This window comes from Barbus barbus, assembly GCF_936440315.1.
Source record: "Barbus barbus genome assembly, chromosome: 48".
NCBI lineage: Eukaryota > Metazoa > Chordata > Actinopteri > Cypriniformes > Cyprinidae > Barbus > Barbus barbus.
In genome coordinates, this window is record NC_136726.1 from 23598751 (window position 1) to 23626371 (window position 27621).

The 27621-nt window shown below is 38.4% G+C and overlaps 1 protein-coding gene across 1 annotated transcript in view; it reads left to right on the top strand.

The window, feature by feature from the left end:
- The first annotated feature begins 322 nt into the window (after positions 1 to 322).
- The window catches only part of prickle1a (prickle homolog 1a), a 38167-nt gene continuing 10868 nt past the window's right edge, over positions 323 to 27621 (top strand). The window contains exon 1 of the mRNA XM_079411714.1: positions 323 to 551. The gene's annotated coding sequence lies outside the window, so the exon portion shown is untranslated. The remainder of the gene's footprint in view (positions 552 to 27621) is intronic.

Genomic DNA, 27621 nt, shown 5'->3' on the forward strand with positions numbered 1-27621 from the left:
CAGTGTCAATTTATAAAAACGAGTGAATTTTATACTTTTAATGTCACATTTAGTCATATTTGCGTTGTTTTATTCTTGTAATATAAATTATTTCTCATCCAATTTATTTTTTAATAGACACTGCCTCCCTTGCCTACCCGGAAGAAAATGCTCAGCTGGAAAGAATTACTATAGACTAATAAGCACGGACCGTTTAATACTTAATACTTAAACTTTAGCAAATGTAGTAAGATATCTGGGTATTTCATACACAGGATTTTGTGTGAACAGAATACATAGTGTTAAAGAAGCAGGCGTCTGTGCGCGCTCACGTGACGCACGCGGGTGCGCAGCGGTGTGACTGCGCGCAGGAGGGACCCAAACCTCCCCAACACACTCTCTCAAAAACACACTCATTCCCACTCATCTGTGTGCGTGTGTTTCAGCTCAGATATGCGGTTTAAATCTCCGGATCAGCAGTGACCGACGCCAATGAGCGCGAACGCGGATCTGCTCTGCTCATAAACAGGATCTGTGCTGGAAAAGGGATTTTTTTGGGTCGAAATATTAGGGTAAGTTCTGATGTGTGGCTTTTAATAAGTGTGTGAAAGACTGAATGATACATAAAGTGGTCATACATCTTTAGCTTTTTGTGATATTCGCATTCAGAGACTCTGGAAACTCTGGAAAAGCTCAAAGGGAAAGTGTCCCAAGAGCTTCTGCTCTATTTCTAAACTCATTATCCAGGTCATTCTTTAAGAAAGGGCTAGAGACACTGTGTACAAAAGCTTTTCTTGCATGTGTGTCCGACTCAGCTGTGCCTGTCACTTCAGTGACAACTGGTCTGAAACCCAGAAAATGCGGGTTATCTACCATCTCCAGCTTAACCAGAAGGTGTTTGATGTTAATCTTCAGAGTTTTTCCATTAAGTTCCTCATGCTTTTTACTTCACGTCACTGATCGGTATCGCTGCCTTTTTATAGACACTCTTAAAAAATAAAGGTTCTTCATAGCATCAGTGGTTCCATGAAGAGATTAACATCCATTGATTGCACAAAAGGCTCTTTATAGTGGAACATGGTTTAGATTATTAAAATATCTTCTAGGAACTTTTGTTTGAAAGGTTCTTTGAGGAACCAAAAATGGCTTCATGAAGAACTTTGAACATGTATGGATCTTTCCATTGCACAGAAGGTTCTTTATAGTGGAAGAAAATACTTTAGATTCTTTACACTATGAAAATAATGGTTCTTTTAAGAACTGTTCACTGAAAGGTTCTTTGGGGAACCAAAAACGGTTCATAGTGACCATCAAAACAGTCGTCCATAAGCTATGTTTTGCTAGATTTCGAACTCATATAATATTTGTGCATGAAAAACAGACCAAAAGTACATTTTACCATTTACTTTGGATGTAAATAATTGCTTATGCATTTGTTTATGAATCTGAATGCAAGATAACTTAAATTTAAGTTTGTTCCTCATGTAAATACATCATATGACTTCTGAAGACTTGGATTTTTGTGCTGCATGAAGAATCTTCAGAATCTATTCTTTTCTATTCCAACGGCTGGCCAAAAGGTTTGGACTGGAAAAAACAGGCCAAATGTTCATTTTTCCATGAAATATCTGTTTATTCTATCCGTTTTACCAGTTTGAGCCAGAAGGGAAGTTGAAATCAGGTTTAGCGTGGTACAGTAGGAGTTTATCTTCACTGATATCTATGACAGCAGTCATGAAGCCGTTTGCTCGGGTGCCAGCTGGCAGAGATCGGCCCCCACAGGGGAGCACAAATGTCAGCAGGACTCAGTTTCCATATGGAGACGCGTTCACCAACACAAGGCTTTGAGAGAAACATTCTCTCTTCGCCCCATTGAAATGAGATCGAGACGATGCCCAAAAGCTTTCAGGAGAAACTGACACATCTGTTCTTGGCATTGATGTGTGCTTGACATAGTTATTGGTCAGTAAGTGATCTTTGATTTAAGCTCGGGTTCTTGAAAGTCTGAAGTCTTAATGATTTAACACTTGGTCAGCGTGAGGTGAAGTAGTTGAGATGGTGGCGCTCTCTAGTGTTGGTGTGAAGAGGCGCATGCACACCTGCAGGGAAACGGAGTGATATTTTTAGTGACCGACTGAAGTCAAGGATGAATAAGCCTTGTTTTAGTGTACTGTAGTACACCTTTAGTGGGGTTTTTCTTCTGGGATAAAGTCCTTTTGGTTTTCCACCAGGCCCACTAGACCTCCAGTGATTGAACATGATTCAACTTCTCAACTTAAAATGAATCAACATGAGGAAAACCTGGAAATATGAGGAAGACTAGTTTCAAAAGTGTGATTTCTAGACCTGGAGAAGTCATGAATAAAATCTTTGGACATTTTTGTCATTAATATCATTCTGATATTCTGGCAGGCTTTGAATATAGTTGTGGACAAAACTTCCTGTGAGTTCCAATTATTTTGCTTCTGAACTTAAAAAGCTAACACAAAAACTTTAAATAAATCTAAAATAACCAAAACATATAGATATTTCTTAATTATCTTAATTAGCTTATATATATATATATATATATATATATATATATATATATATATAAGATTAGATTAAACTTTATTGTCATTGCACATGTAAGGTACAAGGCAACGGAATGCAGTGACATTTACATTTATGCATTTAGCAGACGCTTTTATCCAAAGCAACTTCCATTGCATTCAAGTTACAGTTTTTACATTTTATCAGCTCTTATCTCAGTTAGCATCTAACCAGAAGTGCAATCAGCAGAGGTACAGGATATACAGTGCCTACAATATGTTACATATGTACAGAAATATACAGATAAGGCAGTAGTACTATGGACATAATTTACACATTTTTAAATACTATCAGTATGATATACAGATGGGTGATATGAACATACTATACAGATGGGTTGTGCAGTAAATGTATGTACACTATGAGCAAAAACTATGAATATAATTACAAATGGATATGAATAAGCTATACATTAAGATATATAAACACTAGTGCAATGAACACTGAAAGTGCATAGAAAATAAAAATTTCAGTACATAGTACTCGGTGTGTAGATGGATTTTAATTAATTAATTTTTTTTTAGTGATGTGGAGGGGTGAAGAGTTTGTAGTGGTGTGTGAGGGGGGTATCATCGGGCAGAGTTTAGTAGGGAAACAGCTGTAGGGAAAAAGCTGTTCCTGAGTCTGCTTGTCCTTGTTCGGAGGCTCCTGAAGCGCCTCCCAGAAGGCAGTAAGTTAAACAGTCTATGGTCAGGGTGAGAGGAGTCCTTAAGAATGCCGCGAGCTCGACGTAAACAGCGTTTTCTCTGGACGTCCTCAATGGCAGGAAGTGGTGTCCCTGTGATGCGTTGGGCGGTTTTCACCACCCTCTGCAGTGCCTTACTTCATTTATCTGATGCTTTTATCCAAAGCGACTTACAATTGCTATATATGTCAGAGGTCGCACGCCTCTGGAGCAACTAGGGGTTAAGTGTCTTGCTCAGGGACACATTGGTGTCTCACAGTGGATTCGAACCCGGGTCTCCCACACCAAAGGCATGTGTTTTATCCACTGCGCATCACCACCCTGCCTTGCGGTCAGCAGCTGAGCAGTTCCCATACCAGACTGTGATACAGTTGGTCAGGATGCTTTCAATCACATATATATATTGAAGAACAAGAAGGTGGAGGGAGTGAATGTCCAGCGCTCTCTCCACCCTCAATACCACGACTGAGGTGCCCTTGAGCAAGGCACCAAACCCCCAACTGCTCCCCGGGCGCCGCAGCATAAATGCTGCCCACTGCTCCGGGTGTGTGTTCACTGCTGTGTGGATGGGTTAAATGCAGAGCACGAATTCCGAGTATGGGTCACTATACTTGGCAGTATGTCACTTCACTAAACCTAATTTTTAAAGTGTGATTTCTAGACCTGGAAAAATCACAGAAATTAATAAAATCTTATTACTTTTAGCATTTTTATAATGAATACACATTTTTGTAGTTATATCAAGATCTAAAGACTTTCATCAGGTATAAATTGAGTAAAAAACAGAAAGCCATTGTCAATTCAAAAAGCTTCTAAATCTTTTGGAATTCTGAAATGTAATTATTTTAGGCTGACTTTGAATATTGCTTTGGACAAAACTCTTAATGACTTAAAATGCTTTAAATTAAGACGCAACCAGTTAAAACAAGTAAAGAAACCTGGAAAAGTAAAGGAAATTAAAAAAGTCTTATAACTCTGATCATTCTTTATTACAAATATGCATTTTGGTATTTATGTGAAAAAAAATAAGAAATTGATATATAATTTTTATTTATTTTTTGGTAGAAAAGGTAATCATATCAATTAATTTGTTAAACCCTGAAACGGCTCCAAAAACTTCTGGAACTCATAACATTTAATTATCTTAATTATAATTAGTTTATGTCATTTTAGAGGGGCCTTTGAACAGATTCAGAAAGGCTAAGAACCTTTCTATCTATTTTTCTCTCTATTTTATTTGGTCCATTCAGTTGATGTTGCATGTCTGATTTTTTTGTTTTATAATAAGGCAATAATGTCTAAGGAAAAATATTTTTTGTTCTGCTTTCCAATAAATTATTAGAAAAATAATAGTTAGTAATCGCAGTTTTCTTAGAAAATGTGCATCAACAAGGCTATTAGGAGATTTTATAACTGCAAATAGTCCAAATAATAACTTTGCTGGTTTTCCATTGCTCACAAACGCTTGGCTTTTTCACCTGTCATGTAGGAGTTGTGTATGATGGTGTTAATGTGTGTGTTTGGCGTGAGATTACTTGTACACAGATGGAGCGTTCCCTGTGAGGGTGTGTGGCAGTCGGCCATAAGACTCCAGCGTTAAGTCCTCGTGCCTGTGTGTGTTGATTTAATGCCTCAAACACAGAGCGCTGCTTGTGTCCAGCTGAACGAATCACAGCTCTGCGCTCATGTCAACCGCTCCGGCAGGCTTTTATAGAGTCGACTGACTGACTCCTCGAGAATGAATAACAGCGCCTTTCACGAACGAGTGCTGGGCAGACGGCAGGACTGCTGATGCATTCAGATCGTGTAAGAACCATGGGATTTATGGATGAACAGCAGGGCCACAGGGAATATGAGGGGTTTTGTTAAGTTGAGGTGTGTCTGTAATGGCGGATGCTTAATCATAATTACGCTTTCATTATTAATGTTGACTTGGTTTATCTGCATTATGTGTTGACAGTGTTGGGGAGTAGTTAACTACAAGTAGCGACGCTACTAACTTAACTACATTTTTCAGTAGCTTGGCAGTAGCTCAGTTGCTTTTTAAACAGTGTAGCTTTTCCAGTAGCTAACTACTTTTTGCAGCAAGTAGCGGTGTAGCGCGAGCAAAAGCTACATTGCGTTTTGTCGAGCCTGCGCGAATCAGCGCGGTGCAAGGATATTCTTCTTGTTAGATTACAAACTCATTTTTTGCCATTACCGCCACCTGTTGTTTAATCACGCATCTTGCGGCTAACGGTTCACTGACGTACAGAAGTGGGTTGACACACCCATATTATCCATGATGGAGCAAGACGTGGCGGCAGATTTGGAGGATGGAGAAACAACTAACGTTAATTACCCATGGCCTTATTTGTCCAAGTTCATGTCTCTCAAAGAAACGACAAGTAAAGGTTACACTTTTTGTAACAGTCTGAGATATTTGAGTGTTGTGTGTAATAAAACAACACTCTTTGAAATCATAATTGTATTGCATTGTTTTAAACACTAAATATTTTACTTAAAACATTCCTCAGACACTTATTCAGTTATTTATAATATACGCTGTTAAAAAAAAATCAAAAGTAGTTTCAATGTAGCTAGCTACTTTTTGATAGTAACTTGTAGTGTAGCTAACTACTTTTCCAAAAGGGTAGCTTGACTGTAGTTTAACTACTTTAACTTACGAGTAGCTTGTAGCTTGTCAAACTACAGTTTCAGAGTAGCTTCCCCAACACTGTGTGTTGATGAAGAATCACCTGGAAACGTGTTGATAAAAAGAATCTTTTAGCTGGTTCATCACAAGGCGTGTGCAGCTAGATTCCCTTCAGCCTGTTTATATAGATATACAAACAAAGCATAGATTATCTACATAATCCGCATGCTTTTTTGTACTAGTGATAAATGTATGGGTGCATATGCATGTATGCGTGTATGAGCAAAAAAGCCTCTTGAATGAAAACTGCCCAACCCAGGGTCACAAAATTTTCAGGTATGAAGTGCATCGTGATTTTTCTGTCTTTTTTTGTCTTTAAATTCTGTTAACAAACTCCCCAACAACATTAAAGGGGACATCTTATGCCCCTTTTTACAAGATGTAAAATAGGTCTCTGATATCTCCAGAGCGTATATGTGAAGTTTTAGCTCAATATACCCCACAGATAAATTTTTATAGCTTGGTAAAATTGCCACTTTTAGGGTATGAGCCAAAACACGCTGAATTTGAGTATGTTGCTTTAAATACAAATGAGCTGTTGCTCCCGGAGAAGAGGGCGGAGCTTCGAGCTCCAGGTCCGCATTAGCAGTTCTAGTCTTTGAAAATAAACATTGCACTATTAATACAAGCCTGTTATCTTTACAGAAAACTACTCGGTTTCAAAGTCAGTCATCTGATTATACTGTGCATAATAAATTTGCGCTTATGAATTACACAGATGGGATAAAAATAACAACATAGCTGGTCTCATGCTGTCACAAACTTTATAAGTCCCTCTTCTGATTATGAGCTCGACAACTTCAAGTGATCGACTCATGTTGCTTTCACACACAACTTTTAATGACCACATTCCTATTCACGATCATTCTGGCAGCACTTGAAGGCAGCATCCGTGAAAACACACAGAGACAATGATAGCTTTAGCAATTAGCGTAACAGACTGACAAGAAGCTCTTTCAGAAAAACTATTTGGAAAACAAACGCGTGATGCTTTCTTTGTCTGGAGCTGACGTTCGAGCACAAAGTGTTGGTATTAATTCCTAAACATTTAGGGGACATTACCGATTTTTTTCTGGGATATTTCCTTCGAAAATGAAATTTAACCACAGTGTCCTCGGCTCAGATTGGGGAGAGATTATGGAGACTCCTATGTTCATTAGTGCATCCCAAAACACAACACTTGTAAAGCCTCTTTGGGGCTGACATTGTATATATCTCCAGTAATGGTGGACCACAGCTTCTCACTCAGAGCTGTGTTTATGCTAATAGAGCAGAGAGCGTCACAAATGGACGGGACTTTTTCCCCTCGGTGACATGAACAGAGGGAGAATCTGAAACCGTTTGTTCTGAAAGACTGTTCATGATTTATTGGTTTTATAAAAAAATTAGTGGGTGGATTTTTACCATTATAGGCTGGTTGTTTTCACACACTGTGGCCACACAACTGTGTTCAAACACCTTATAAAAGTGATTTTTGCATAATAGGTCCCCTTTAATGGTCAACAACTTAAATTTTTTGAAAGCCATTTGTTTTCTGAAACAAATGACACCTTGCACTCGAAAAATAGCGCATTCTGTTGTAAATTTACAGTCACATAAACAAAACGTGAAAATGACCTATTTTAACCTCAGGTCTTAAAGGGTTAAAGTGCTTGAAAGATAGCTGTCAAGACATTCAAGACTAAACTATTAAATTCAACATGAAATCAAAACTGATTTACTGTTTTAGAGAAGTGAAAAGCTACGTGTTTGTAAGAAACAAATCTTGTCATTAAGACATTTCTAACTTCAAACCGTTCATAATCCATAATAACACTTCTTCAAGTGATAATGGGCATCTCCTGTCGTCTCTCACATCAAAATCCAGTCACATATTTGTTTGGAGCTGTTTTGATCTGTGCAGATTTCTCTCCTGATTCAGACCAGAACATAGCAGCAATACGAGGTAGAAAGAATTATGAATAATTTATTGATTGTAGTGATATTTACATGGAGTCATGTGATGTTATGACACAGAGTTAGAGTTTAGGAGCCTGATGGCCTGGGGGAAGAAGCTCCTCCTAAGTCTCTCAGTTTTTGTCATCAGGCTACGGAAGCGCTTACCAGATGGAAGCAAAGTGAATAGATGGTTACCAGGGTGATTCGAGTCCTTGATGATTTTGACAGCTCTATTTTTGCAGCGTTTGAGGTAGATGTCCTGCAGAGAGGGGAGAGCAGACCCTGAGATGCGCGCAGCTAAGCGCACAACTCTCTGTAGTGCTTTGCAGTCCTGATTGGAGCTGTTTCCATACCACACTGAGATGCACTGAGTCAATACACTTTCTATGGTCCCTGAATAGAAAGTTTTCAGGATTGCTGGTGAGACCCTGAATTTCCTCAGCTGTCGCAGATGGTACAGTCTTTGCCTGGCTTTCTTAACCTGTGTTTGGATGTGTGTAGTCCAAGTCAGGTTCTCGGAGATGTTTACACCGAGGTACTTGAAGCTACTCACCCTCTCCACAGGGGTCCCACTGATCATAAGAGGAGAGTAGGGCCGCTGCTGTCTCTTCATAAAGTCCATGATCAGCTCTTTAGTTTTGCTCACATTCAGAGAGAGATAGTTGTCCTGGCACCATGATGTGAGACTCTCTACCTCATCCAAGTATGCGGTCTCATCGTTGTTGGAGATGAGGCCCAGAACCACAGTATCATCAGCGAATTTGACAATAGATGTGGAGCTGTGAGAGGACACTCAGTCATGCGTGTAGAGAGAGTAGAGCAGGGGACTCAGGACACAGCCCTGTGGGGCTCCTATGTTCAGAGTGATGGAGTTTGAGGTGAACTGGCCAACTTTCACCACTTGAGGTCTGCCGGTGAGGAAGTCTTGAATCCAGTCACAGAGTGAGGAGTTTAGGCCGAGGTCTGTGAGTTTAGATGCCAGCTTGATGGGGACTATAGTGTTGAAAGCTGAGCTATAGTCAATGAATAGCAGCCTTACATAATTCCCATTGTTGCTGTCCAAGTGTGTGAGGGAAGAGTGGAGGACGTGAGAGATGGCATCATCAGCAGATCTATATGGGCGATAGGCAAACTGAAGAGGGTCCAAGTATCAGGGATGGAGGAGCAAATGTGGCTCTTTACAAGTCTCTCAAAAACCTTCATGACTATAGATGTGAGGGCAACTGGGCGATAGTCATTCAGGCAAGAGAGTTTATTGGGGAAGTCGTGGCCTAATGGTTAGAGAGTCGGACTCGTAATCCAAAGGTTGCGGGTACGAGTCTCGGGCCGGCAGGGATTGTAGGTGGGGGGAGTGAATGTCCAGCGCTCTCTCCACCCTCAATACCACGACTGAGGTGCCCTTGAGCAAGACACCGAACCCCCAACTGCTCCCCGGGCACCGCAGCATAAATGGCTGCCCACTGCTGTGTGTGTGTGTGTTCACTGCTGTGTGTGTGTGTGTTCACTGCTGTGTGTGTGTGTGTTCACTGCTGTGTGTGTGTGTGTTCACTGCTGTGTGTGTGCACATTGGATGGGTTAAATGCAGAGCACAAATTCAGAGTATGGGTCACCATACTTGGCAGTATGTCACTTCACTTCACTATTGTTCTTTGGCACAGGGATATGACGGATTTTTTAAATGAGGTTGGAACCATGGAGGTAGCAAGGGACTCATTAAAGATGGAAGTAAACAAACCAGCGAGCTGATCGGCGCAGGACCTCAGAATACGGCCGGTTATCCCATCAGGTCCGGCTGCTTTCCTGACGTTCACTTTCTTTAGTGCCCTCCGAACCTCATCCTCTGACACGGTGATTACAGGATCATCGCTGCTCTGCCTGCTGCTTCCTGACGCGCTGGACGGCAGAGACGCGCCGCCGCCGTTGCCATCGAAGCGGAATTCTCTTGGAAATATGTTAGATTATGAAAATAAAATGCATTTCATGTTGACTTTAATCAGCTCTGTTAAATCAAAGTCTGCTGCACGTCTGATGTAGTTTTCTATCACGAGCAAGTGATAACCTCATTAGCTGCGACTTTCTCAAGGATTACTTGGCAGTGAAAAGTCTGATTTGTGTTCAGGCCTCATTAGCACAGGATCAATCCCAGACTGATTATATTTGGCCGCGGCGAGCGTACGGGATCCTGCGGTCGCCGATGCATGCTACACATTATTCTGCTCAGATTACAGCAGGCTGGTTTCTTTTTCATAGCGTGTGCCGCATGATGCAGCGGATGTGGATATTGAGGCCTCCCTGCCAGCTAGAATTGTGGGAAATAATCAACATGCCGCTTCGTTTGACTACTATGTCCATATGTTGAGTTGTGTGTATTCATACTGTATGTGGCTTCCTGACTGTGTTTGATGGAGGATGTGGTGAGGTGAGGTCAAAGATCACGCTACAGGTGGGTCAATATTGACAGAGTGACACAGTGAGAACAGTGAGACTGTGTGTGTGTGTGTGTTCAGACAGACAGACAGACAGACGGAGGTGATCAAAGCGCAGGAGTTTGTTTGGAAGACTCGCACTGTCTTCCTGCTCAAGGCTAAAAGAAAACATTAGAACAGCAGAAAACCAGATGTACACACACACACACACACACACACACATATTTTAATACTGTAGTTCTGCAATTAAAAATGCAATTCTCTATGCATTTGCAATAGCCGTATTTAAATTATGTGGGGAAAAGATATAAAAAAAAAAAAAATTTTTAATTTTAATGCAAAATTCAATCGAAATAATCAATGCAAATGCAAAAATAATCAATTATGTAATGGAAATATAAGCAATGGCTAATTGGGGTTTATTTTGCATTTGCCTGAAGGAAGCCTGTTTTTTTGTTTTAGTTGTCTACTATTATATTTCACATTTTGCAGATACTTATCAATATTTTTTTTTCAATAGATATTTTACTTATTTTTCTGAAATATAAGAATTTGTCATTTATAAAAACAAATGTGTTGATTTATGAAAATTATTTGTCGTTTTCTTTAAATACATTCTCATCAGTGTTATTTTAGTGTCCATGAGATACTATTATAGTTTTTATTAATATTTTGAATTAGTTTTTATTTTCTATTTTCTGTTTGTATTTTAAATAAATACATATGTCTGTATAGTTTTTATTTTCTATTTCAGTTTTAGGTTTAGTTATATTAGTACACCAAGTTAATGTAAATGAAAAAACAGCTAATATAAAATACGTTTAGGGTTTTTTATATTTTAAGTGGCTTTTATATATAAAACAAATGTGTATATATGGTTTTAGTTCACTATAATGACCCTGCTTCTGATATAGCCTGCGATGGCATAAAAGTAGAATCAAATTACTTTGGATGTTAAAATAGGTTTATAAAATTAAGATGTGAGCTGCTGTATGAACTAATGCCATCATTGTTTGCTCTTTAAAATCTCCTCAGCAGCTTTTCCGTGTAAAACTCAAAGTATTGCAAGCGCAGGAGCCGATGAGCCGTTTGTTTTTATGGAGTGGAAGCTCATTCTCCATCGATTCACACTTGAATTTGGATCAAAAGGTTGGGAACGGCTGACCTTTAGGCTCAGGAAATTGAAATATAACTCAAAAGCACATGAGGGGGCTGGTAAGCAGCAATCAAACCTGCTTCTAAAGGGCCACTATGGGACCAGAGGTCAAAGGTCACAGGCTGTCACACCTCCATACCTCTTAACCATTGCCATGGTCAGTCCGTGTGTGTCGCCGCTTTGGGTCAAATCCATTACGAGCCCCGTTTAATGACGCCGATGCTGGTTTAGAGGGGGATTGTGGGTAGTTTAGGCCGTACCTGAGGGCGACGTCTGCATCAGAGATCTGAGGGGCATTTTGGGAGGCCTCTTTTTCCTCTTGGTTTTGGCTTTACAGCTTCCCTTAATGATTTAAATGCTGTCCTATTAAGTGCGTCTCAACTGCAGCGTGAAGTGCATGCTTTAATGACTTCATGTGCTCAATTAAGAGCGTATGATGGAGCACTTCTCCCAGGAATCTTAATGAGCCCACGCTGGGAAGAGGTCAAAAACTTTTGAAAGTCTTTTCCACCTTTTTTTGATGCTCTGCTCAAAGTTTGTGGCTGATATCACTCACATGTAACAGTTTGAGTGTGTGTTGTGCTCATTTACCAGTGAACCTCAAGAAAACAACATGTTCAGCTAGGGGTGGGCGATATGGGAAAAATATCATATCACGATTTTTTATAGAAATATCACGATTCACGATTTTTATCACGATTCTTTGTTAGTTTTACTATTTTGGTTTTACAAGTTGTCTGAGCATTACAGCCAAACTAGAAAGACAAAGATGCATGGCAGATATTTAGGCCAAAGTGGGCGAAGATAAAAAATCTTTGTCATTATTTTATTTTTCTTATTAAAAAATAAGAACAAAGATACACATTACAAATACACATAATATACAAATAAAACAAACAGTGCTTTATTTCCAGGTACAATAGGTGTATTTAGCAGAGCATTCAATGAAATTGAATGAACAAATATAAAAATAAAACACTAGATAGACTGATTCCTAAAGCAACTGTATTAAAGTGTTTCAGTCAAGAATAGGGAGTGATTTTTCTCTTTTGCGTTTTGTTGTTTTGTTAACGTTAAATGAATAGTTCCCCCAAAAATAAATATTCTGTCATCTGTCTGTCAATTCTGTCATAATGTTGTATTTTTATATCATCATTTACTCAAAAGTTGTTTTAAACCGGAATGAGTTTCTTTCTTCTGCTGAACATTTATAAATGCTATTTTGAAGAAGGTGGAAAACCAAACAGTTGCTGGTCATCAGTGACTTCCATAGGATTTTTCTTTCCTACTATCAAAGTCAATGTGGACCAGCAACTGTTTGGTTTTCCACTGAGTAAATAATGACAGAAATTCAATTTTAGGGTGAACTATCCCTTTAATGACAGTCGACAGCATGTTTAGTGTCCTGTCCCTTTAAGAGCTGCACGCATCTAATATACAGGCATGCATCCGTTTCTCTCTTAACTATTTACTTTCATTTTAGAGATAACCAACTCAGTCTGTATGTAAACCTTGTGTGTTTTGACAGTATTAGCGCAAAATATAACTTAGTTGAGTAATCAGGCGCTGTTAGACAGGCGTTTTAGTGCGCGTGCTTCAGGTGTATGTGCTCAGAACAAGCGCACGTCAGACCAGCGCGCGAATTAAAAATTTAACCAGCAAGGCTTGTGTGCAAATAATGTACTTTTGCGATCGCGAATAAGTGCAGTGTCCTGTCTGAGTAACTCTACTGCTGTATGTCGTTTTGTACAGTATATAGAGACGGAGGCGCCAGAACTGTATTTGACAATGTGTGCGGTAGCGCGATACTACGATATTTCTTAAAAAGCAGATCGTGGAGACATTTTTATCGTCCACGATCAAAAATCGTCATATCGCACACCCCTATGTTCAGCTCACGTTTCACGGCAAAATGAAATTATATTTGCATTCTATCATTATTTTCATGATAGTTAACCACCAAAATTCTCATTACTGTGACCCATCTGAATATTTTACTTATTTTTGTAATTCACATTTATTCTGAGTGGTGATTGTTATTAGATTGATTCTCAATACTGTAGTAGTGATTTTTACTGTATTAATGTTACATTAATTGACACATTGACTCTATGGAAGTGGCTGTGGACCAGCAACTGTTCGGTTACCCACATTCTTCAAAATAACTTATGTTCAACAGAAGAAAGAAACTAATTAAGGTTTAAAACAACTTGAGAGTGAGTAAATGGTGGTATAAAAATAAAACACTATGACAGACAGATGACAGAATGTTCATGTTTGGGTGAACTATTTCTTTAATATTAATAAAGAGAAATCACTCACTGCTCATGACTGATTAACTTTAATACAGTTGCTTAAAAAATGTATAATTGATGTATATAGTGTTTTATTTTAATATTTAATGTTACTACTAAATACTGTACACACAAATACGGTTAAAACGCTAAGCACTAACGATATGACGTTCACAAAGGAGTCTGGAGTGATGCACGTATTTAGGTAGATGTTTGTCCTCAGCAGCTCAGATGTTGGGAGAAAATGAAACAGAGCATTGGGATTGCTTGCGAGACATTGTTGACGTTACATCTGCTCGAGCGCGGAGAAATTGAAGGACAGTGTAACTGCTGAGGGCGGAAACTATAGCAACGCAGGGCTGTCAATTAAACCCTGTGGCCCCGCCCTCTGAAATCTGATACACAACTTAGAAGATAGCACCTTTTGTTTGAACCCACCCATTTTTCATGTTACCAAAAGTATTGGAACATGTGACTGACCGGTGTGTTTTGTTGCCCTGGTGTGTCCTATTCAAACAATAAATAGCACTGAATGTCTGCGCTCCGTTTCAGATCCGTGCAGACTGCATTTATAGTTAGATGTGTAACCAACATGAAAACCAGAGAGGTGTCTATGGGTGAAAAACGAGCAATTGTGAAGCTGAGAGAAGATGAAAAATCAATCCAACCATTGCACAAACACTGGCAATAGCAAGTACAACCATTAATCTCCTGAGGAAGAAAGAAACCACTGGTGTACTAAGTAACACCTCAAACGGGTAGATCAAGGAAAACATCTGCAGTTGATGACAGAAACATTGTGACAGCTGTAAAGAAAGACCCTAAAACAACTGTTAGTGACATCAGCAACAACCTCCAGAGGGCAGGAGTGAAGGCATCACAATCTACTGTTCGCAGAAGACTTCATGAACAAAAGTACAGAGACTACACCAGAAGATGCAAACCACTCATTAGCAAGAAGAATAGGAGACGAGCCTCAAAAATTCTGAGACAAGGTTTTATGGACTGATTTTATGGACCAAAGTGATGGAAAGACTAAAGTTTGGAGAAAGAAAGGATCTGCTCATGATCCCAAACATACGAGCTCATCTGAAACACAGTGTACACAGGTGTACATTATAGTACACATTACACAAGTAATGTAACGGCTTGGGCTTTCATCGCTTCTTCTGGGACAGGCTCATTAATCTTCATTAATGATGTAACACATGATGGCAGCAGCTAAATTAACTCAGAAGTCTACAGAAATATTCTGTCTGACAATTTACAGAAAGATGCAACCAAACTGATTAGGAGATCCTTCATCATGCAGCAAGATACATCGTGCCATAACAACACAGGAGTTCATCAGGGGCAAGAAGTGGAAGGTTTTAGCCTGGCCAAGTCCATCTCCACACTTAAACCCTGTAGAGGATGTTTGATGTCAAACCCAAATGTTTTCAGTCTACAGCAAAAATAAAGGAATTGGCCTCACTGTTCCAGTACTTTTGGAGGGCACTGTATATATATCCTTTTTTTTGTCATTTTCATTTATTCTCAGTGGTGATTTGTCATTGTATTGATTTTTTCGTTACTGTCATCATCATTATTCTCAATATTAATTTTTACAAAATTGAGGGTAAAAATAATTTAAAGTGGCATAAATGAAAGGCAATAAAAATGTATTTAACAAGCATACATTTAAAAACAAGTATGACCATGCTGTATAAATACTTTTTATGTTTTATTATATATTATTTATATCTAGTTTAATATATTTATATGTTGTTAAAAACATTACCTTGAAAATTGAAGGTAAATGTACTCTGTTGTCGTAATGGACGTACAACAGGCTTAATTTTCTTTGAACGAAATAGAATTGATTCTTGGTGAAATAACCTGCAGGTTTCCTTTAATTGCTGTGACTTTAGAGAATGTCAGTTTGAGAGCATCTGATTGTCTTCCACAGATGAACTGAATAGTGGGATTGTGTGTAAATTACTGTCTTTGTTGTGCGAGTAAACCGTTACATTGTCACTAAACTGTCAGCACAAAACCCCACTCGACCTCGCTGGCCTCTCTGACCGTGTGTGTGTGTGTGTGTGTGTGTGTGTGCAGACGGCCACACGGTCATTGTGTGCTTCTAGTGTCCTCTATAAAACAGCTTCCTGCTCGTAACACCCCGGGGTGCTGCTGTGTCCAGCCCTCTTTGTTCACATCAGCTCTGCTCCTAACGCCGGAGATGTGCCGTCTGTAGAGTTAAAGCTTCTGGACATCTCTGCATGCTGGTTTCCTAGACACTCTCAAATAAAGCTTGATAATGAATATGAGTCTGAGTCAATGAGAAAAATAAGGTTTGCCAAGACAAACTGTGATATATGTTTGACAAAGTCTAATCTGAAAGTTTTAAAACTGCCTAAAGTCTTTTAAGGTGATTTAGGCTTTATGTAGAGATGCATAGTGATTGTTGGTTGGACATTTGTTTGTTTGTATGATAAAGCCAACATTATTGATGAATTTTTAGGAGATCGAACATCTCCTGAACTCCAAAATCAAGTTTCATCTCAAGTATTACTTGGTTATTTCTGTTTAAGACTTTGGCTGAATTGAAGTCAGTGTTATTTCAATATAACTGAGATACTATTATAGCTTTTTGTTTGAATTTGTTAATATATATTACAATTTGTATAATTCTTATAACAAGCTTCATACTTTTCTTGTGTTTTTGTCATTTTTATTAGTTTTAGATTTAATTTTTAAAATGTATATTTTTTATATTTTAATGAGGTTTTTAATATATATATTTAGTAAAAGCTTTAGTACTCTTGTTTTTTTTATTATTAGTTTTTTTGTAAATATCTTTATATAGTTTTTTATTTGTATTAGTTTTTTAAATGTCTATATAGTTTTTGTTAATATTATTGAGATTTTTAATTTTTATATTTGTAGTAAAATGTTTAGTACTTTCTTGTTTCTGTCATTTTTACTGTCGTTTTTTAATTTATTCCTTTTTTTAATGGCTGTATAGCTTTTGTAATTTTAAAAAAATCTATAATTTTAAGCTAAACAAAAATAAGCTAAACAGAAATATTGCTTTGCCAACCGGCTGAAATAAGTATATTTTTTGTTGTTTATTTTACTTACTATTTCGTTTCAATTTCAAGTAACACAAATATTTTTATGGATTTATTTAACGATTAAAACCCCTGCATTCATAGTACACTGGAAAAAAAATGGTAATCTAAAAATGATAAAAGTGATTTTAAAGTAAAAAAATATCATTTAAAATCACTTAAGCAACCAATATACATAAATGTATACCAACAAAACAGGCCTTTTTCAGCAGTTCAGTTGGAGCTTATATGAAATTAGTCTTAGCAAGGTCAAATATTATTGGCAAACCTTAAGGTGGTCGACCAAAGATGACTTTTGGTATCATTTGGATTCAGTTTTGCTGGATTCTACACTAAATAAAGGGATTTCTGTGGGTGTCTGACCAGCGTTTGACAGTGATCATCTCTCAGTCAATATCAGGCTGCAGCAGTTGATCGCGGCCATTGCTTTTTACAGGATAACAGTGTTTTATTGTTCTTTATGGCCGTTCCTTTGTTAGGCCTGTGTTCTGATAACAGCCATTGGCGCGTCATTAAAGTCCCAGAACAGCCTCGCTTTTATGATGAGGAGTGGACACAACTGAGGTCTAACGGTCATAAATAGCAGCCAAACTCAGGGCCATCGCACCAGTCTGACCCTCAAAGCATGCTGGGATATCTAGAGCAAATTTGAGTGGATCATTGAATCACCATACTTGTATATAATAATGTTTATGTATCCCAACACTCGTTAAAATATTAATGCTTCAATTTGAGATTGAATATCAAATTCCCATCCATTTGGATTACACAGTTTTAACATAAACATGTGATGCATATTTACAGAAATGAAACTGGCCAGATTTTTTGTAATATTGCTAATAAACTGAATTTCTATATTTAATATCAATAAATCCAATTTCTTTCATTCTCAGAAATGTTAACCCATTGAAAACTGCTTGTTCCACAGCTAGACATAATTTAACCAATTTTCATACTTTTTAACTGAATAAATGTAATTCTTTACACAATTTTATTCAAAATGATTTATTTTGAGTGCAGAAATCTGACATGTTTCATATATGCGTGACTAAATATGCATCACATTATGTTTATTAATGATTTCCGGGAACACTTCCCAAAATACCTGATCTATCAGATGGTGGGTCAGCACCTAGAGATGACCTCTACAGCAGGACACCTAGATGATATAAAGCTGCTTTGACACCATTTGCATTGTTAAAAGCTCTATACAAATAATATTGACTTGACTATGAGTTTGTTTTTGGTTGAATTTGTCAATTCTGAATGACATGCCATTTGCCAAAACAAATGTCTAAATGTTTGTATTTATGAAAAGAATTATGAACAAGTATTTCGGAATAATTTTGCAGTGTTTTTTTCTTTCTTTTTTTTGTCTATATTGGTTTTTTGATCATTTTTTAATGGGAAAAATTTGAGAAAAAATAACTAAATATTAAAGTATTTATGAATAATTTTCCGTGGACAAACTCATTTTTTGTCTTGTTTTCTATTACAAATATCTACGATTTTAAAGGGATAGTTCACCCAAAAATGAAAATTCTGTCATTAATTACTCGCCTTCATGTCGGTCCAAACCCGTAAGACCTTTGTTCATCTTCAGAACACAAATTAAGATATTTTGGATGAAATCCGAGAGCTCTGACCCGCAAGATGGCATAAGAAATCTTGATTTTATTGGTTTGATTATGTTAAAACAAAATGGACATGTGTAATCCACCCCCCCCCCCCCTCCAGTCTATATTGGTTTATTGGTTGATTTTATGGCAATTCTGAGTGAAAAACATAATTTCTGATCAAGTACCTAAATATTAAATCATTTTCACTCAGATTTTTGTAATAGAAAACAATAAAAACACTAACATCTTAAATCAAGATGCATTTAGTTGTGATTCAAAATGACACAGTTTATGTAAAAACAAAATGGATATGTATAATTCAAATTAATGCAAATGTTATATGCAATTCAAAGACATAGGCCTAATCTTAAATTTAGGCCTAAATGTTTTATTAATTGAAAGTACATCGAAATCCAAAAGGCCATGCTAATATTTCTATATCCCTGTTTTATACAGTCAAACCAAACGTTATTCAGACACAGATATCATTTTTGATATTTATTGTTTTACTAGTGGGTGCAGGACACTATAATTGATTTATGTAAGGTGAGGAGAGCAAAATAAAGTGAACTGTGCCATATTATACCCAAATATTCTTCATACAGTGGACTGCAGTAAAACTGATAAAAGATTGGGACCAAAAATGATTCAGACACTTTGACCTGATCATGTTTTTCTTAAGTGTTTTTCTTTAATTGCTAATGTGATGTTTTTCCAGCACAGACTGAACAAAATGAAGCATTGCTTGGTGATTGGTTGAGCTAAATTGGTTTTATCTAATTGTGTGCTTAAATGTAACATCTGACAGCTATTCAACCCAATTCCTTACATACCTGTCTATCAGTTATCTGACATCATCAAGATGAGTTTGTTCTGACAGTTTAACTATGAGTTCTTCTCATATTTTATTACCATTTTCTAAACTACACTGAAAAAAATGTTAGTTCACTAACTTTCAACTTTAAAAAAAGAAATGCAGCTAAAGTAAATAGTTTGCAACCACTTACCTTTAAAAAAAAAGAGCATAATTTGTTTTCAGTGTATAGTGAATAAACTGTGATAATGTGAAAATGTTGAAGGTGTCTGAATAAATGTTGGTTGACTGTATGTCAATATGTACTCGTTTAACGGTCTACTACAGGAGCACATGTGATAATTAGCCCACATTAAGAGTCTGAATTTAGGACACTGTCAAATATGGGTCAATCCTTTGGGGCCCGAGTCCTACAAGGGCCCTTGAGATGGTGTTAAAGTGGAATGTGACTGTAGCTCCTTTCACACTGCACGTTGATCCCGGAAACATGCCGGAGTGCCTTCTGTGTGAACGCAACCACGACCCGGGATTTGTTCCGGGATCTATCCCGGGTTGGGGACCTAGTAACATTGCCGGGTTCAGTCCCGGAACGAGCGCTGTGTGAACAAAAGCCGGAGCCAATGCCGTAACGGATGTGTCGTAGTGATGACGTAGTTATCGTGCGACTCTTTGAGCGGGTGTTTTCAATAATACAGCCCTGCAGTGCCGGAGGGACTAGTCTGTGTTTTAAACTCGGAGAGCGGTGAATAACGAAATAAAATACAAAAAATGTGCGCAAACTGGACTGCAGCAGAGGCCACGGAGCTCCTCAGTATCCGTGCTGAAGCCGAGATCGTTTGCCAGCTGCATGAGCCGTTTAAACAGAGTTGTAGCTTTTAGCATGCGATGGCGCCTCCGTGCTCGAACTCTCGCTGCTTCATATTGTTTTCTACTCTCGCCCAATTTAGCTTCCAGCGTATGCGTTACCTCATCAACTCTCCGAAAAGACGTCAGTATCGCAAAACTTGTTGTAATTTGAGCATTAAGCATATTACACATAAATAACAACGTCCCAAGTAGCTTATCAGCTGCCTGGGGCTAAAGCAGTACAAACACTTCCGCTTTGCTTCTTGACGTTCGTCCTGTTTCTTGGCTGTCTAGCGTTTTCGACTCGTACTTTATATGTCACATGATGACGACACGTGTCATTCCGGGACTTTTACGGGTTGTGTGTGAACGCACGCACAGATTCCTGGAAATCACTGGCAGTGTGAATGCAGCAAATCTAACGACCCGGGAACAATTGCCGGAACACATGACCCGTGTATTTTCTGGAATCTCTGTGTGAAAGGGGCTTAGCATTGGCTGCTAATGGCGGAGGCTCTTCAGTATGAATGTGACTCGCCGGGTCAAAGCGGCCTGTCTGTTTTACAGCCCGAGAGGTTAGAGCCAGGTGTGAGGTGCTGTTTGAATCGCTGTGACCATGAGATTTATGACCCCTCTTGTGCTTAGATAGGATCCTGGGTCAGGGATGTGTGACTTCTCCTGTTTTATATTCCACAGGAATCCTTGTTCAACCCTGAACTGTGAAAGAAGAGCTAAAGCCGTACGGCTGGCGCATTAGCGTGATGGATTGGCCTATTTTCAGGGTCGTCCTGAAAACCAGGACAGATAGAGTTCTCATGTGAAGGGCTCTTCTCCAGGGTTTTGGGAAACCTTTGGTATTTTTGGCTCAGGAGTTTGTATAAATGAGTTAATTCACATCCGTCAGTGTTTGTGGCGGTCACTGACCTGGGATTCGACACACTACAGCTCATTTATCTGGCGCTTCCTTGCTCAATATTGCTTAAAGTGCCACACAACAAAATAAATATTTTTAGCTAAGTTTTTTCCAGTCTATAGTTTCTTTTTTGGTTGAATTTATGGCAATTCTGAGTGAAAAATATCATTTTAGAACAGACATGTTCTACTATTTATGTTACACTATTTATTAACCATTTCACTGGAAAAAGTGACACTTTCACTCAGTATTTTTGTCTTTTTAGGACAAATATCTAAGATTTTAGATGCATTTACTTCAGATGCAAAATAACACAAGAAGTCTTGTTTTCTGAGAAATTGATCAAAGTTATCAAAAATATCTGCCAATGGGGTCAGAAAAATAAACTTAAATTCCAAAGTGAAAACGCTTGTTTTTCTGACTCTAATGACCTTAACCAAACTTAATTTTGATACATTTCTCAGAAAATGAGACTTTGTCATTTTGCATCTGAAGTAAATGTATGTAGAAAATGTCTATTGTACTGAGAAACAAGACAAATATACACTTTTTGAGGTGAATGTATTGCTTCATTTACTAACACAGAAGATCCAAATGAACCAAAACTGTGTTATTTGAGGCCTGCCTGAAAGACAAAGAGGTTGTGACTTTTTTTACAGTTTCTGAAGCTGTGAATTTGAATAGAGAACCAAAAATGTAGCTGTTAGCTTCTTCAAAGTACCTCTGAAAGCTAATTATCATCCAGTTTGACCCCAAAGCAATTCCTTTTCCATCTACAGTCTGACACTGAGGAATTGAAATGCTGTTTTTCAGGATGTGACACAACGTTTCAGATGCATGAAAAGCCTCTGAGTAAGTCTGAGGGTTTGTTTATCTTTCGGCGAGCCGCTAATACGAGGGGGTGCGAATTCCCTCTTCCTCTTTGTTTCTCTAACACAAAGGGCTGTGCTTTGGACCGGCTCCTGCTGTGTTTGCACCTCTGTGGCCTTGAACGCAACAATGGCGTTGTCCTCCAAAAAACCTCCATGAGCACCATCCCATTACCAGCCCTTTTATTCAAGCTAGCGGTCGTAAAAAGCTTAGTGAGCATTCGGGATCTGTTATAGGCATTGGTAGGTTAGATTTGGTTTTGGACAAAGACAATTACGATAGATTTAAGCCACAGTTGTTGCCCTGTTTGGTTCGACAGGGGGAGCCAACATCATTGGCCAATTAACCGAGCTGTTGAATCCGACACTTTTTGCACACCACAAGGGAAGTTTCCATTTCATGAGCACAAAGTTGTTGGTTTGTACCTCACCGTTTGAGGTTACAACAAAGACCACCCTGAGTAGAAGAATCCAGTTTCAACTTCCTCAAGCATCCCTCATTCAGGAAACCAATGGGGAAGTCGTGGCCTAATGGTTAGAGAGTCGGACTCGTAATCCAAAGGTTGTGGGTTCGAGTCTCGGGCCGGTACCACGATACCACGACTGAGGTGCCCTTGAGCAAGACACCGAACCCCCAACTGCTGCCCGGGCGCCGCAGCATAAATGCTGCCCACTGCTCCGGGTGTGTGTGTGTGTTCACTGCTGTGTGTGTGCACTTTGGATGGGTTAAATGCAGAGAACGAATTCCGAGTATGGGTATTGGCATATTAGTATTGGAGTATTGGCGAGTATTGGCAGTGTCACTTCACTTCACTTCAAGGCCTCGTCCTCCTGGACAGAGCGCAAACTCTGGGCTTTGTTTGTTTAAACATCAGGAAGGTCTTCACCTTTAGCACATTCCACAGGAAATGAAGGCAGAATGAGGTAAACTGTCTCTCTAGGCAGGACCCTGAGGTTTTTGGGGTCAGTACTTGGGCAGCTGACTGTACGGCGCTCATAAAGCGATAATTCATTTCCATTCTTTAAGGCATTTCGTTGCAGTCATCGTCATTTTCCAGCTGTGTTCATTCAAACAACTCCTGTAGGTTTGTTTTTCTGTCACATGTATGAAGGAAAAGCCTCGTTCCTCTGGGTCTCCTCGTGGTTTGGCAACTGTTCTTGCATTTCTAGTTTGGACTTCAGAAGTAGCCTCCCAAAAAGTGTATTTCCCCAAATGGTGCACATACTAACATCAAAACATTGGTATGGAAGTGGATTGGCTCTGATAGGGACAGCCTTTTTAATTTGCATGGTAAATGCTCTGTAAGGTACCATGTGGAGTCTTTCAGGTGTTGTGGTCTGGACCCACTGACATCTTTGTTGACTTGAGAAGTGAAAGAGAGACGTTTGACTGAAACTGTATTAATGCATGAAGGACCACTCCAGCTAAATTCAGTTTATAAACACTTTTTCGTGATTTGTCACTTGTTTTTTGCTTAAAAGTGCCAAATGACAAAATAAAATTGAGATTTTTAGCAGACGATGATATAAATAGGGTTTTTTTGCTGTCTATATTGGCTTTTTGTTTTTTGGGTTTTTTTTAGAACAAATACTTAAATATTAATTTTTATGTATTACTTTTTACAGCAAAGTGATTTTATCACTCAATACTTTTCTTTTTTTTCCAGATTAAATATCCAAACTTTTTTTAAATTAGCATATATTCACTGGAGATGCAAAATGACATAAGATAATAAGTCTGGTCTTTTAAGAAATTATTTAAAATTAAGTGAATTTATGATCAAAATAAGATCAAATATGATCCAGTGGTGTCCAAAAAAGAAACTTTGTTTTTCCATTCAATTAATTTCATTCTTTTGACTTCATCAGTGGATTTTTTTTTTTTTTTTTAAATAAACGCAGCTAATTTTGAATTTTTTTTATGTTTAAAATAAGAAATAAATCTGTCAGTGGGATCAGAAAAATAAACTTAATTCAAAGTGAAAACAGGTTTATTTTTCGGACACCTCTAGCAAATATTTTATTCTATTTTAACAATAAATTCACATGCTTGTGATTGTATGTATTTATATATTTATTTATTTTTATTTTTTTGAAGACAACTTCTTATGTGTCTTGATTTAAAAATGTTTAGAAATGTGTACTGGGAAACAAGTCAAAGATACTGAGGAAGAAAATGTTAAATGTTCATTTGAGCCCTTTATTTAACATTTCTAGCCCTTACAACAACATGTTAAATTCTAAACTCTGTAAGACCAGATCTTGATAACATTGACATGACATTTGCATGTATAAGAAAGAACATGAGTGATTTGTTGGGTGTTTTCACACTTAAGAAGAAAAAGAGTTGCTCAAGGAACCTGAGGAAGGGGTGTGTGAAACTGACCACTGCTGTTCTGTTTGAAGTGAAGGGGGTTTGGTTTAGAGGGTCTGGAGCCCACGCTGAGGGCCGAGCTTGAGTTTTTGGGGGAGTGTCTCCACAGGACTGCAGTAAATGGAAGAGCCATCTGCTGGAGTTGCTCTCCAAACACTCTTCTCTACACGTCGTGCATGAGAATTACGAGACGACGTCTGCTTTGGATTTAGATGGGATGAGGCTAAAACTGAGAACATGTAGTCAAGGAAGCATGGGACTTTTAGCGAACACGGTTTAATTTGGAAAGCACTGAACAGGTTGAGGACATTGCTGAGCGAGAAGGTAAGGTCACTGTTGGGATTTTGGTTTGTATATCACATTGAAAGTCTCTCTTACTGGGGCTTGGAGTGAATCATTTAACCTATATTTTGCTGTGTCACGTCCTACTTCTAGTTATATTTGGAAGCTTTTGTAAACTTCTCAATATCTAGGTCTAATTGTAAGTGCAGCTCAGACTCTGCATGGTCTGTTGAAAAGAAAAAGGTGTCAATGAGGTGTGTTGTGGGTAAATATCAGACGCTTCCAGTAATCTGGTTCTAGCAGGTCAGAACGCAGGTGGTCTTCAGTCTGTTGGGACAAGCCTTGAAACCATTTGGTCCTGGAATAACACTCAAGGTCTACAAAGTTTGGCCAAAAGTTTGGGAGGATCACCCAAATGCTCAAAAATGAGTCAACACTGCCATCCTTCCTGTTTCCAACATCTAGTATTCTCTGATGGCACTTTCAGTAAAACATTCACTGGGATTTTTGTCCCATTTCTGGATTTTTTTTTTTTTGTATGATTACATTTTAATGGGAAATATGTTCATAAATATGCTTCTTCAGATAGCAGTTGTATGACTTTAGGGGGTAAAAGCTAGTAATTAGTTACTATAATTGGTAATTGGACTGATATCCATGTCTAGTTGGTTAATTAACAGAAGTGGTCAATTCTAATGACAGTCTTGTCAATGCAGACTAAATTTTTAATGTTTTCCAACTTTTTCTTTGGGTAATTAATACATTTTGAGTAGCCTAAATATTTTAAGTGTTAAATGGTGCTTTAATTTAATACATATTTTATGTACATCTCATTTGTCATCTTTAAATTGGATCATTTATAATATATCAGTATTATTTTGGCTCCACTCTACCTATCTGTGATTTATTGGCCACTAGTAAAAAACAGATCTAATTAATTTAATGTGGAAAAATTCATGTTGCTGCCAGTTTGATGTTCATGTTGCTGCCAATTGCCCATATGAGGGTTTTAGTTCTATCTTAAGTTTTAGTTTGCTGTAGTTTTGGACTTGCTTGTTTGAGGAGATTCAAAGATGCGTATTCAAGTGTTTTTGGAAGTGGCATGCCATAACAGACGTCTGTATTTGTTGGATTGCAGTTTTATTACTGGCACAACAGCCGTGGAGAGAAACTCCTCATTTGTGGAGCGCAGGAATCGCTCTCATCGTCTGCCAGTTCTGCTGTTCTTAACATTAAACCCACAGACAGAATTCTAGCACTGGCTCAGATCTGGACTGGGCTAAATCAAACAGGTCTTGACGGGCCGGACTAATGGAGCGACATCGGTGCCAGAGGATCTGCCGAACTGGCAGCAACATGAACATTTCCACATTTACTGGGCTTGTTTTTAAACACACGCCATTCATAATCATCTCATCAACCACATCATTTTTAATGCACCTATAATGAGCGTCATTCCGACTAATTTCGCTGAAAAAAATCCGATAGTTGTCAGGTTATGGTCTCATTTACTGTCTCTAAAAACGTGATTCTGTTGACCTAACTAATACTATGCTTACAGTAATCGAACCTGGTTTAACACAGGCTATTTCTGTGAGAATTACAGTTGTTCTAAAGTTGTGGAAATGAGCTATTCAAGATGCAATTTGTTGGGTCTTGACCTGGTATCCTCAGAACACGCATGCAAATGATTCTGTCAGAGCGTTCATTTGCATTGTGTTCAGCAGTCGTATGATTTTCATTAGCCTTGTGAAGTAATGCATAATTTAAAGTAAAAATAAAGGTGCTTAAAATGCATTCATTCCCTAAAAGTCAGACTGTTCTTTGCTATGCTGAGGGTAAATTACCATATGAGTTGCTGGCAGTTTCCACTATGTGATCACCCAGGGTCCATCCCCTCCCCGGGCAACTCGCCCTCCACCCATCTACCCCCTATTGAGGGCCATTCAGACCTCCCGTGGGTGGATCTAACAGATATGCATCTCAGACCTCCAAAGTCATGTTAACAAGCAGCTCTACAAGAGAGCAGGTGTTAAACACTCGGGGCTGGAGGGCTTTTTCAGGGCGAGCGGCGCAGACAGGAACTGCCTTGGGTTCCCCGAGGTCCCTGCGATTCTCTCAGAACCACTCAATCGTAAAATAGCTGTTTATTTTCGATGAAACATTACTGCAGTTTCTCTTCACTCAGGAAGTGATGCTGATGGCATCTAAGACAGAAATTAGCATACTTAAGGAGACTGTTTAGCAGAATGGGTGTTGCCACTTTGAGCTCCTTTCCTCTATCAGTGACTTCCTCTGAAGAAAATATCAGGTCCTAGTGGATTTTGCACCACCGGAAGGAGGACTTGAGCATTTGTAACACGACAGGGAATATATCTCTTTGCTAAAATTACATAACCAGGTTACTGATTGAGGAGCCATGTAAAGGTTATTCTGAGAACAGTTTGGGGTATTTAACAACCCAAAATTGGGTAACAAACACTTCACATTGTGGTGGTTTTGTCAGGGTGTCTGATTACCACAGAATCCAGCTGAAAAGCCTAAACAGAGAAAACCATGTTGGGTCGTTTCAGTTGTTCCCCCATCATGAGGGGGTCTTGCATTTGCTCCGAAAACTCAAATGTGAATTGGCACAGATAAAACATCAATTTAATTGCAGTGCAATACGCTTACCGAGCACTAATGTATAGTTGAGCCTTCTGATAATGTGTGTTTTTGTGAAACTGTAGTAAATTTGACTATGGTGAATCAGTTTTGAGGGATTTTACTGATGCATCTGATCTGGTTGGATAGTCATAACATGGACGATTAATTATTTTAAGCGTGCATGCAGTATTTTTTTTTTTAATAATTAAGCCAGTTTTCCACATTGTGGCATTAGTTTCATGAAAAGTAAGCACATTTTCCCTCTTCCTAATTCTTAGTAAATCTTACAACATTGCCAAATAAATAAGATCTACTCATTCTCATTGGTGTGAAATATGATTTGACACTTCTTGGCACTTTTTGTTAGATTCATCCTTTCA